The sequence below is a fragment of the Lactuca sativa genome, chromosome 2 (assembly GCF_002870075.4).
Source record: "Lactuca sativa cultivar Salinas chromosome 2, Lsat_Salinas_v11, whole genome shotgun sequence".
Classification (NCBI taxonomy): domain Eukaryota; kingdom Viridiplantae; phylum Streptophyta; class Magnoliopsida; order Asterales; family Asteraceae; genus Lactuca; species Lactuca sativa.
In genome coordinates this window covers 75,394,396-75,404,544 of record NC_056624.2, presented here as the reverse complement: position 1 = coordinate 75,404,544, position 10,149 = coordinate 75,394,396, and the positions used below count along the sequence as shown (strand labels likewise).

General features: G+C 32.1%; 1 long non-coding RNA gene across 2 annotated transcripts; it reads left to right on the top strand.

The window, feature by feature from the left end:
* The first annotated feature begins 2,573 nt into the window (after positions 1 to 2,573).
* On the top strand, positions 2,574 to 7,632 carry LOC111880100 (uncharacterized). 2 transcript variants are annotated; one of them, XR_008230194.1, is made up of 9 exons: positions 2,574 to 3,304; positions 3,785 to 3,924; positions 4,224 to 4,274; positions 4,804 to 4,960; positions 5,213 to 5,456; positions 5,698 to 6,082; positions 6,177 to 6,222; positions 6,328 to 7,107; positions 7,185 to 7,632. It is a non-coding gene; the product is annotated as an uncharacterized LOC111880100 (long non-coding RNA). The 2 variants fall into 2 exon arrangements; XR_008230193.1 differs by having other exon boundaries at positions 6,177 to 7,107.
* The last annotated feature ends 2,517 nt before the right edge of the window (positions 7,633 to 10,149 follow it).

The window sequence follows — 10,149 nt, the reverse complement described above, 5'->3', positions numbered from 1 at the left end:
CCGTCATTTACTCCATATTGGTTATTCCTTCTAAACATTGGTGGTTCAACTTGACCAACGATCCTATTGTAGTTTCCTTCTTCCGACTGTCCATCATTTAGTTCGGGCTGTTCAACATGCATGGTAGGTTCATCTCGATTCTGTTGAAGTAACCTCCTTGTTACCTCTATTTGACGATCCAACATCATCTGGATCATTTATTACACTCCTTCCATCGTGATTCAATCAGGTGCGGTTGCTTCCACTGGTACCTACTCAATCACTTGGGGTTGAGGCTGCTGATTCATGTTTTCATTCACGTTTCCAACTCTGCTTCGGGTTCTTGCCATTATGATCTATACAACAAATCAGACATTCAGTGTGTAATAATGAGAATTAAGGTAGGAAAGTTTTTATTTACGATCGACGTGTGAATCGCCTTATTACTCCAAAAAGTTAAATGCTAGTTCTAATACCGTAATTAAACGTTTAGAAATCTGAACACAAAAAATTTCCAGATCCAGTCAGCAATAGACCATGGATCCGATCAAATAATAGTATCATAAAGCATCTAACACTATAACATAAATCATTTAGTATATAAAAGGAATTTAGGCAACTTTCCTAAAATCAACTAGTGCTCATGTCTATTTTGGCATACATCCTAAATATAGCAGACACTCATCTCACAATTATCGCTCAACATTCTAAATTTAAGTCTAGAAATTATCCTAAAATTTCTCGTTCGCTTAAACTAATGCTCTGATACCAACAATGACATCCCTAAATTTACAGTTATTTTAAAAAATTTATTTATGCTTATTTTAAAATCATAGTATCCTTTTTAAAGAACAATGTTGCAGAATTTTGTTCCCAGAAAACATGATAAAGGTTTTATCAAAGCATTTCCGAAGAAATGTATTTGTTTATATTAAAACATTGGGATGTAATCGTCAACACATAAAGATAAGCATAAATAGACCTTGCATACTTTTACACTAGTGATTTACATCTCCTTTAATTTCTCAGTGTAATGTAGCTTCGTATCGACACCTTTGATTCAAATAAATTGAGTGGGTAATGTAGCTTCGTATCGACACCTATGATGCAAATAAAGTTATTGTGTTTAATCATCAAGCAATAAACCCACTTACCCATCCCCATTATCTTCTTTATTCTTAAGTATCTTCCCTGAGAATAATATATTCCTCATTATTTATTCCTAAGGATTTTCCTAAGGAATAGGCACAAAGTCCATTATTGCTAGGGTTTATATAACAAGCACTAAGTCCATACTTTCCAGGGTTCATCAAAAAGGCCCTAAGTCCATAGCTGCCAAGGTTTATTGCCTTTAATGACAATATTCTTTTAGAGAGTCCACCCACAATACATGTCAATGGGTTTTTTTAGAGTACATCGGGTGAACACATCGTTCAAAACACCTATGGGTTGCGATCCTACTAGTGTTCCACTAGATTGTCTAGAATAGTCTGTGGTTGTCATCTATACTCTGCTAGATGACGAGGCCATCGCTTGGATCATCGCTTGACTCATCGCTTCTCACTATCTTTTACCACTCATATATCATTGCTCATCGTTCATCTCATCTTTCATCGCTCATCATTCATCTCATCTCTTTAATCTACTCATCTTTTACCCATCATAATTATATGTATAAAATACATATACAATTTAAAACAATTAAACCATGTATATTTGTGTTCATCCAACATAGATATCAAGAACACAAATAATATGACAGATAGCACATAATTTATAAGGAATACTTTATATCTATGTGTAAGATGAAAGTGACTATGCAATCACTTGTTAAAGTAATGATTCAAAACTTGGACAGCACTTCGCTTCTTAACAATATAATTTTCTTCAACGAAACCTAATATTATTACCACAAGATTTTAGTCTAATATTTACCATGACTAGCTATTAGTCTTAGCATTATTATTATTATTATTATTATTATTATTATTATTATTATTATTATTATTATTATTATTATTGTTGTTGTTGTTGTTGTTGTTATTATTATTATTCTTATTATTATTGTTGTTGTTATTATTATTATTATTATTATTATTATTATTATTATTATAAGTATTATTATTATTATTATTATTATTATTATTTTTGTTGTTGTTGTTGTTATTATTATTCTTATTATTATTATTATTATTATTATTATTATTGTTGTTGTTGTTGTTGTTGTTGTTGTTGTTATTATTATTATTATTGTTGTTGTTGTTGTTGTTATTATTATTGTTATTATTTTTATTATTATTATTGTTATTATTATTATTATTATTGTTATTATTATTATTATTGTTGTTGTTATTATTCTTATTGTTATTATTATTATTGTTATTATTATTTTTCTTATTATTGTTATTATTATTATTATTAGTATTATTATTATCATTATCGCTATTATTATTATTTTTTTTATTTTTATTATATATATATATATATATATATATATATATATATATATATATATATATATATATATATATATATATATATATATATATATAGATATTAAGAACAGTAAAGTGTTGAAATTCTATCCATTTATGGTCCCTCAATTTCTTTTCCACTTTTTTATTTCTTTAGGGGATGTTTTGTAACATCTTTCCACCGCTTTCAACGTGGCTTACACTGATGGTTTAATGGTAATTTCGGTTCTACGTGTCAATTGATCGATCATTCTCTTTCTTTGGTAGACTTCTTTCTTCTCCGTTTCTCCTTCTTTCTGCTCACTGGTTTCTTTCATCCCACCGCCCACCGCCTCTTCCAGGAGCTTTCTACATCGACTTTCTTCCTTTCCCAAACTCATTGTCAATGCTTTTATCGGGTCTCACTCTCTCTCTGTCTCTGGCTTTGTTACCGGTGCAGAAGAACCCGACGCACCATCATATGTGATTCAATTTGGGGTTTACGTATCATCGCAGTGGAGTGGTGGTGGTTGTGACACTACAAATCGATTCTCGACCTCAAAGCGAAGCTGAAGATTAGGGCTTTCAATCGCTAACGTCCCTGCGATGAGCGATACCTGCCTTCTCCAACTGGTGCTCCGATTCATTAACCCCACCTCCTCACCGTAGATTATCGATGAGCCGGAAAGATCAACTGATGAGGTCGACGCCTACCAACCCGTACCGCTTCTGGGAACGCTTCCAACCATCATCGCAGGTGATTCCGCTTCCGGCTTTCCCTACTGATTACGCTTTCATCAAGTGGTACGGAATTTGTTTGCGAGGGTTTTTTCGCTACTGGTTTGCAAGGGTTTTTTCGCTTTCATCAGGTGGTACGTAATTCCGCTTCCGTCTTTCCCTACTGATTAGGGGTAGTAATCGATTCTTTGGATGGTAACTCTTATAATGTAGCGAAAAGCTGATTACTTCATCGATTAAATCATAATTTCTTTTCTATTTTGGGTTTTGGGGCACAACCAGATGAAATTGGTACATGTTTTTGTTAAACTTATAGCAAAAGCATCTTCCTGAACTTTGTACTTGGGATTTCTGCTGTTTCATCTCGGTCATTGAAATGATTACTTTGGTATTTCATTTGTTATGTCGGCTTTCAAATTACTTTATAGATTGCAATTGTTGTAGTTGGTGGAACAATAAAAAAACTAAAAGATCATAGTAGACTAAATGGTAATTCTGTTTTATGGGGTAAAAAAAGCTTTCATATCCCGTTCCTTACACTATCAACACATGAAACGATGTTCTTTTCATGTTTTGTGGAACAATTATGAATCAAATTTATGTGCACTCTGCAGCATGAAGTCGTTTGCGAAATAGACCACAGAGGAGGTATTTGAGGATTGAAGTCATTTCTACAAAAGATGACATTTGGGGTACACAACACAGAGAAGGAGGTTCCTGAAATGCTTCTTTATGCAGTCTAACTTTTTGCAAGGTATGTTGGTCATTTTTAGTTTGTTATTTCATTTTCCTTCATTTGTAGATTCCATCAGATGGGTTTTAAACTGATTCAAACCTTCAAATATTGTATTTAAATGGTAATGCAATTTGTTTACCTGAATAGCCTGCATTTTCTTTAAGTTCTCATTATAAAATGTTAGTTTTTTGCTTATTGTGTCTCATACTAAAGTTCGTTTAATAAGTGTTTATTTGGGTTTCAATAAGGAAAGAGTTCACTTTTATTAGCCAGTTAATTGGCCTTTTTTTTTTACCCATTGTTGGTCTTTGGAACAGATTCACGGTAACTTTATAAGGCTTGCTTTTGTTGGTTAGCTCCATCTCATGGTAATTTTACCTTCTTTTCTTTCCCATATTCCTTTATCTGTTACAAACTTTCTTTTTTATTTTCCCATGTTTCAAGTTTTAGTATATATTTCGTTTCTAGGAATAGGAATGACTGCAATTTCTAATATTCTACATATTTCATTTTTCACCTTTCTATAGTATTATTAGATTGGCCGCCAAAGAGAAAAAAAAATACATTTTCGTTTCTACTATGATTGGAACCATTCCAATTACTTTACTATATTACTTAGGCCCTGTGTATTTTTTTTTTCTGTTACAAACTTTCTTTTTTATTTTTTTACCAAAAACGACAACACTTTTTGATTTTTAATCAAAAAATAGCCCTGTATTATGTTTATTTTACTAAAACACAAATCTAAACTGATTGTAACCAACTAACCATTCCAATTAATTTACTAAATTACTTAGGTTGTATGTATCTTTTCAGTTTTCTCTATCGATTACCTATTGTGATTCTAATCATTCCGGTAAGTTACATATGGTCTGTAAATGTTTTTGCTATTTGCAGATGGTAATTCATTGCGCAACTCACGAACAGTATAGGTCCCTTTCACTATTTTACGATCATTATAGAGTACCAGCTGAATAGTGAAGGTTGTCTTTTGATATACCTTTGGTTGAACGATATCAGCATGTGAGATTCTTCGGAAAAATATTTGTTGCAGGTAAAAAGAAGTTTAAATTAAAAAGGAAATACGTAAAAAACACATTTTTGGGTTTTCCAACATATTATTAAACAAAAAGTTAAAAAAAAAAAAACAACATTTCTTTAAAAAGTGAAGCACTCCCTACCTCCTTACATGCCATGAAAGTTTTAATGTTTCACACATAGTTTTACTAAATTTCTCGACTATTTTTCGATTGTCTAAAATACCCTTGACAAAATAATGCAATCTTATTTTACATTTATTTTGCAGTTGTGTCCCTTATCGCATCCATAGGATTTCTGACATATGAAGGAAAGTAAGCCTGTCTACAACCTTTTGGCTGAAACTGTAATTTTGCATTAGGTTATTTGTCATGCTAAGGAAGTTTCCTATTGAATCTAAAGCAAGACCCAAGAAACTTCTCGAGATCGGTGATTGTTGAGATGAATGTGGAATTACCTAACTAACCCTACCTTCAATCAACTAAGCGTCTGATTTGTGCTAAATGTCGTAGGTTGGGTCCATGACATGAATATTCTTTACATGTTTTGTTATAAGATGCTTTGTGGTAACATTTAATATATGTTTTTACAGTATGCATATTCTTAATTGCCATTTTTGACTTGATACGCACACGTTCGACTATTAATTATATGTCTAAAACACTATTTAATACCAACAAAAGTGGAAACATCATTAAGCTCTTTACTTTATAGCTTCCTTTATGTGTGTGAACTTCATTTGGTGAATTGCAGGATGTTTGGTCTGCTTTTGATTCACAAGCTACATTTGATGTGCTTGATCATCCGGTTCTGAACTTGATCTTCTACATGGTCAAAAATTGCATCCTTTGTAATAAATGAGCAATGTTTCGATGTATCAGTGTTAAAAATTTAGGTTATATTTCAAACACTTTTTCATGTTTCTTCAGGCAACTATATCAGTTTAAGTCGGTTTGTGCTGAGTTTATTTGTTATTTAGACCTTTTTGTCCCTATGAGTTATCTAACTTTTTCCCCATCTTGATTACAATATAACCCATATTTGGGTAATTGGATGTATACTCGCTGAAGTATCAACAGGAAGACCAGGTTCCCCTGATATTCGTATCATTTGTTCATGTACAAATGTTATCAGTGTGGTTCGTTTTTTTCTTTTTACATGTTGTAGTATATTCCAATAAAGCAATTTTAATGAATTTAGATTTGTTTTTTCATTATTTTATGTTCTTGCAGGCACTGTTATACCAACAATAAAGGGATATTTGTAGAAGTGGCTAAAGTACGTTACAATTTTTTTTTTTTGTATTATAGCATCTTACTTTGATGAATATTATTTTTTGTTTATATATAAAAATGAGAATGTGACGTGGATTTATTGCTCCAGCTCTGTGCAGTTAGCCAAAGAGACTGAAAGGAGATTAATACTATGTGATTACAGTTTCTGTTTGAACCATTGGATTGAATTTGATAATTACTTCTCTTTTGGTCATCGTTAAATTATATGTATATATGAATGATTTATATTCATTAAAAATATTAACATTACAAAACATGATAACCAAGAATAAGACGATTATAGGTTGTTGAGTGTGTTGGTGAGATAGAGGGGCTACGTGTGGCTAACATAAGAGAAAGCGAGAGAATTTTGTTTTGTTCTATATATTACACCTAAAAGTAAAAAAAAAAAAAAAAAAGTACCTTGCCATTTCCTGTATTTAGCCCATACCTTGGCTAAGTACAATAATACAGCAGGACTGGAGATATCTCAACCAACTTTAGATCCAAAATCATTAGATATACATCATAGGATGACATTACGGAAAAGATGACATATTCCACAGGTAAATGAATCAAAGGGTAATTTACTTTGTTCATATAAAATATGAAGGGCATTTACGTCTATTACAAAGCAAGTCTCTGCCCCACCTTTTTTGTTGCAACAAAAAATTGCAGTTTTTGTCTCATTGACAAAAATTTGACTTAGGGGAAACACATTACATACAGTATCATATCACAAATTACAAGCAATTCATAGCTAAAGTGCATGTCTTAAAAATATAATTTGTCAATTGTTTTTTATTTGTTGTTTGGATTTATAGATTTGTTGAAGAAATGGCTCCAGTGTTCTCCAGAAATGCATGGCATTGTGGTTGGCATTTTACAGGTAAAAAATGTTGCATATTCTTTTTTTTAAATAAATAAATAAATTATTATTTAATACACAAATTAATGTACTTTCAGAATAACCTTGGTTATTTTGCATTAAGGAATATCCTTCTTTAAACCAAAAAAGACCAAATTGCCCTGTATCAATTTTACTGCACCAATCTGAGGTAAAACCAACCCACAATTTTACTGCACCAATCTCATCAATTTTACTGCACCAATGACGATGATGGATAGGCGTGTTGGGGTGACTACGTCTGCATCTCGCATAAGAATAGTATCTTCTGCACATCCTATACTAGAAAAGAAGTACAAGGGAATTACTTCAAAGTACAATGCATTAATAAGAAAACAGTTTTAACTCCAATGTTGTAAACAAGTGCCCTCTTATTGTGTCATAACATAATTTTTTTTCTTTTTAACTTTTTTTTTTTCAATGTCTCTGTAGTATTGATATTTATTCAATAACTTATGAAACAAGACTTGATTACCATGCCATGAATACAACATTGAACTGTTAATATTTTTGGTCGCTTTGCTTGGTCATTTGAAAATTCCAAATCACTTATATGTATATTCCATATTTTGATTATAATAGAATATGTTTATCGGAGGTAAACATCCGTTAGAGCTCAATCGTGTGTTATGTATGGTCCCTACCCCCTGTTGATAAAATTTACTTGAAGATGTGGAAATATGGGAAGGTATTAATCTTATATGTTTTATTTTTTCAGTATGCTATATTTTTTACTTACTTTGCAACACAAAGAGGTGATTATATTATAGCATAATACAACATATTTGTGTATTTGTAAATGGGTGAAACAGAGACAATAGCAACATATTTTACCCTAGCTACCAATTATAACAATGTACTATACTTCCACACAAAAGCGAGACCTTTTGACCCCCGCAACGCGGGGGTCATCTTTCTAGTTCTTATTATTATTATTATTATTATTATTATTATTATTACTATTATTATTATTATTAGTATTATTATTATTTTTTTTTGTTATTATTATTATTATTATTATTGTTATTATTATTATTATTATTTTTGTTATTATTATTATTATTATTATTATTATATAAGCGTTTAAACAATATTTTCCAACCACTATATATAGACAGGCCAGACACTTATATAAGTCATAAAAAAAGCCCAAATAGTATTATATCCACGTATCATTAGTAGTTAAAAAGATATTATAATGACACTTATATAAGTCATAATAAAAGCCCAAATATTTATAAGTTCGTAATAACAATACTAATTTTAAATACAAGTTACATTTAAAATAGGGTAAGCATAACTTACTTACAAGGGGGATTTTGCTTGGAGCCGGGCTCTGTAGGTGCAGAACTTCGTTGTCAAATCTTTCTAAAAAGATTCTTATAGCACTTCAACGCTCACCTTACTATACTAAAACTATAGAAGGAGAAGTCGAATCACAAGGGACCAAAATGTCACACCCCAAAACCGATAACGGCGGAATACGTTTTGGGGTGGAGGACGTCATGTACAGTATCATCACAATTGCATAATAGTAAAAACAAGAAACATACAACCGTTTCATTACATAGTGAGTTTAATTACAAGTGTGTTCTGTAAAGTTTTAATAGACACCAAAAGTAATACAAAAATAAGAGATGGATCTTGTATGCTCCATCTTCTCCAAAATGCTGCACCTGTACCTGTCTATCTTTGACCTGAGGATACAAGTTATTTTGAAAACGAGTATCAGCATAAAGCTGGTGAGTTCATAAGAATTTAGTGTGGTTAATGTATAAAATGTATTAGAACATATAGTGTGAAAGGCTGCAATGTACATTTATAATTAGTAGAAGACTCTAGAAAATCCTATATTTTCCAGAAAATACATCGTAAGTGAAAAACTCTAAGTTGCATGTACGTTTTATCATTGAAAACTGTTTGTTGTAAAAGTGTGGTACTAAATCTCCAGTATGTAGTGTAGATAGAAGAAAAGTTATGCCTGTTGACAGTGATAGTGATGCGAACTTCCATTAGTAATAGATACTTATTTACTTCAGGATATTAACTGAGACTTTAGTCTTAGTATTTTAGTGTAGATATAGTGTATTCCTTTTATGTGACCAATAGTGTGAGTAATAGAGGATCCCATGACCTTCCCGGTCATACACAGTGTAGTGAAGTAGTGCCATCCCTGGGCCTGCTCGGCTTGGACTGAAGTTAACAGTCAGGATCTAATAGTGTCTGTCCCGTATAGATCTATACATGTAGCGTCGCCTTCCTTCCGGAAAGCTCTGATCACAGTATGTAGCGCGTAGAGTATCTTGTAGAGAGTTAGTGTGTTATCTTCCGGATTAGTGCTTTCTCTTGTAATATAGTGTAGTAGTCTTTTATGTAGTTCATAGTGTGTTCTCTTATTCGTGTATCTTTTGTAATAGTATGAATTATAGTATGTATAGTAGTAGCAGTAACAAGTAGTAGTGACCTTAACTATACCTATTATAGTTAACTTAGTGTGTATGGTTCCTGGCAATTAAGTAATATAGGCATCAAATGAGATGAAAATGATCGTATCTAACACCAATATACATGATATATAACTAAGAAATCAACGACAGTCGGACGGATAACAAATACCCTAAGCCCACATCAAACAAGAACAGGAATTTAAGGCGAACTATCGGTCCTAAGGCCCCGTTTGTTTACCTCTTAATTGCAAAATTAAGAGGTAATGTCTTAAAATTTCAGATTCAGATTGTTTGTTTGAGTATTAATTTTTACCTCTTAAACTAAAAAATGCCTCTTATTTTTTCAGATATCAAAACAAGTCTGAAAAATAAAAAACACGGGGCTCTTCCTATTTTGCCCTAGATTAATCTACCGCCTCCTCTTCTCTTCTGTCTTCACTTCGCTTCGCTGTTGTCCGGCGCCATCATCGACAGCATTGTCGACCAATCTCCGGCGCAATCATCGACAGCATTGTCGACCAATCTCCGGCGCCATCATCGACAGCATTGTCGACCAATCTCGCATCGACAACTTGTC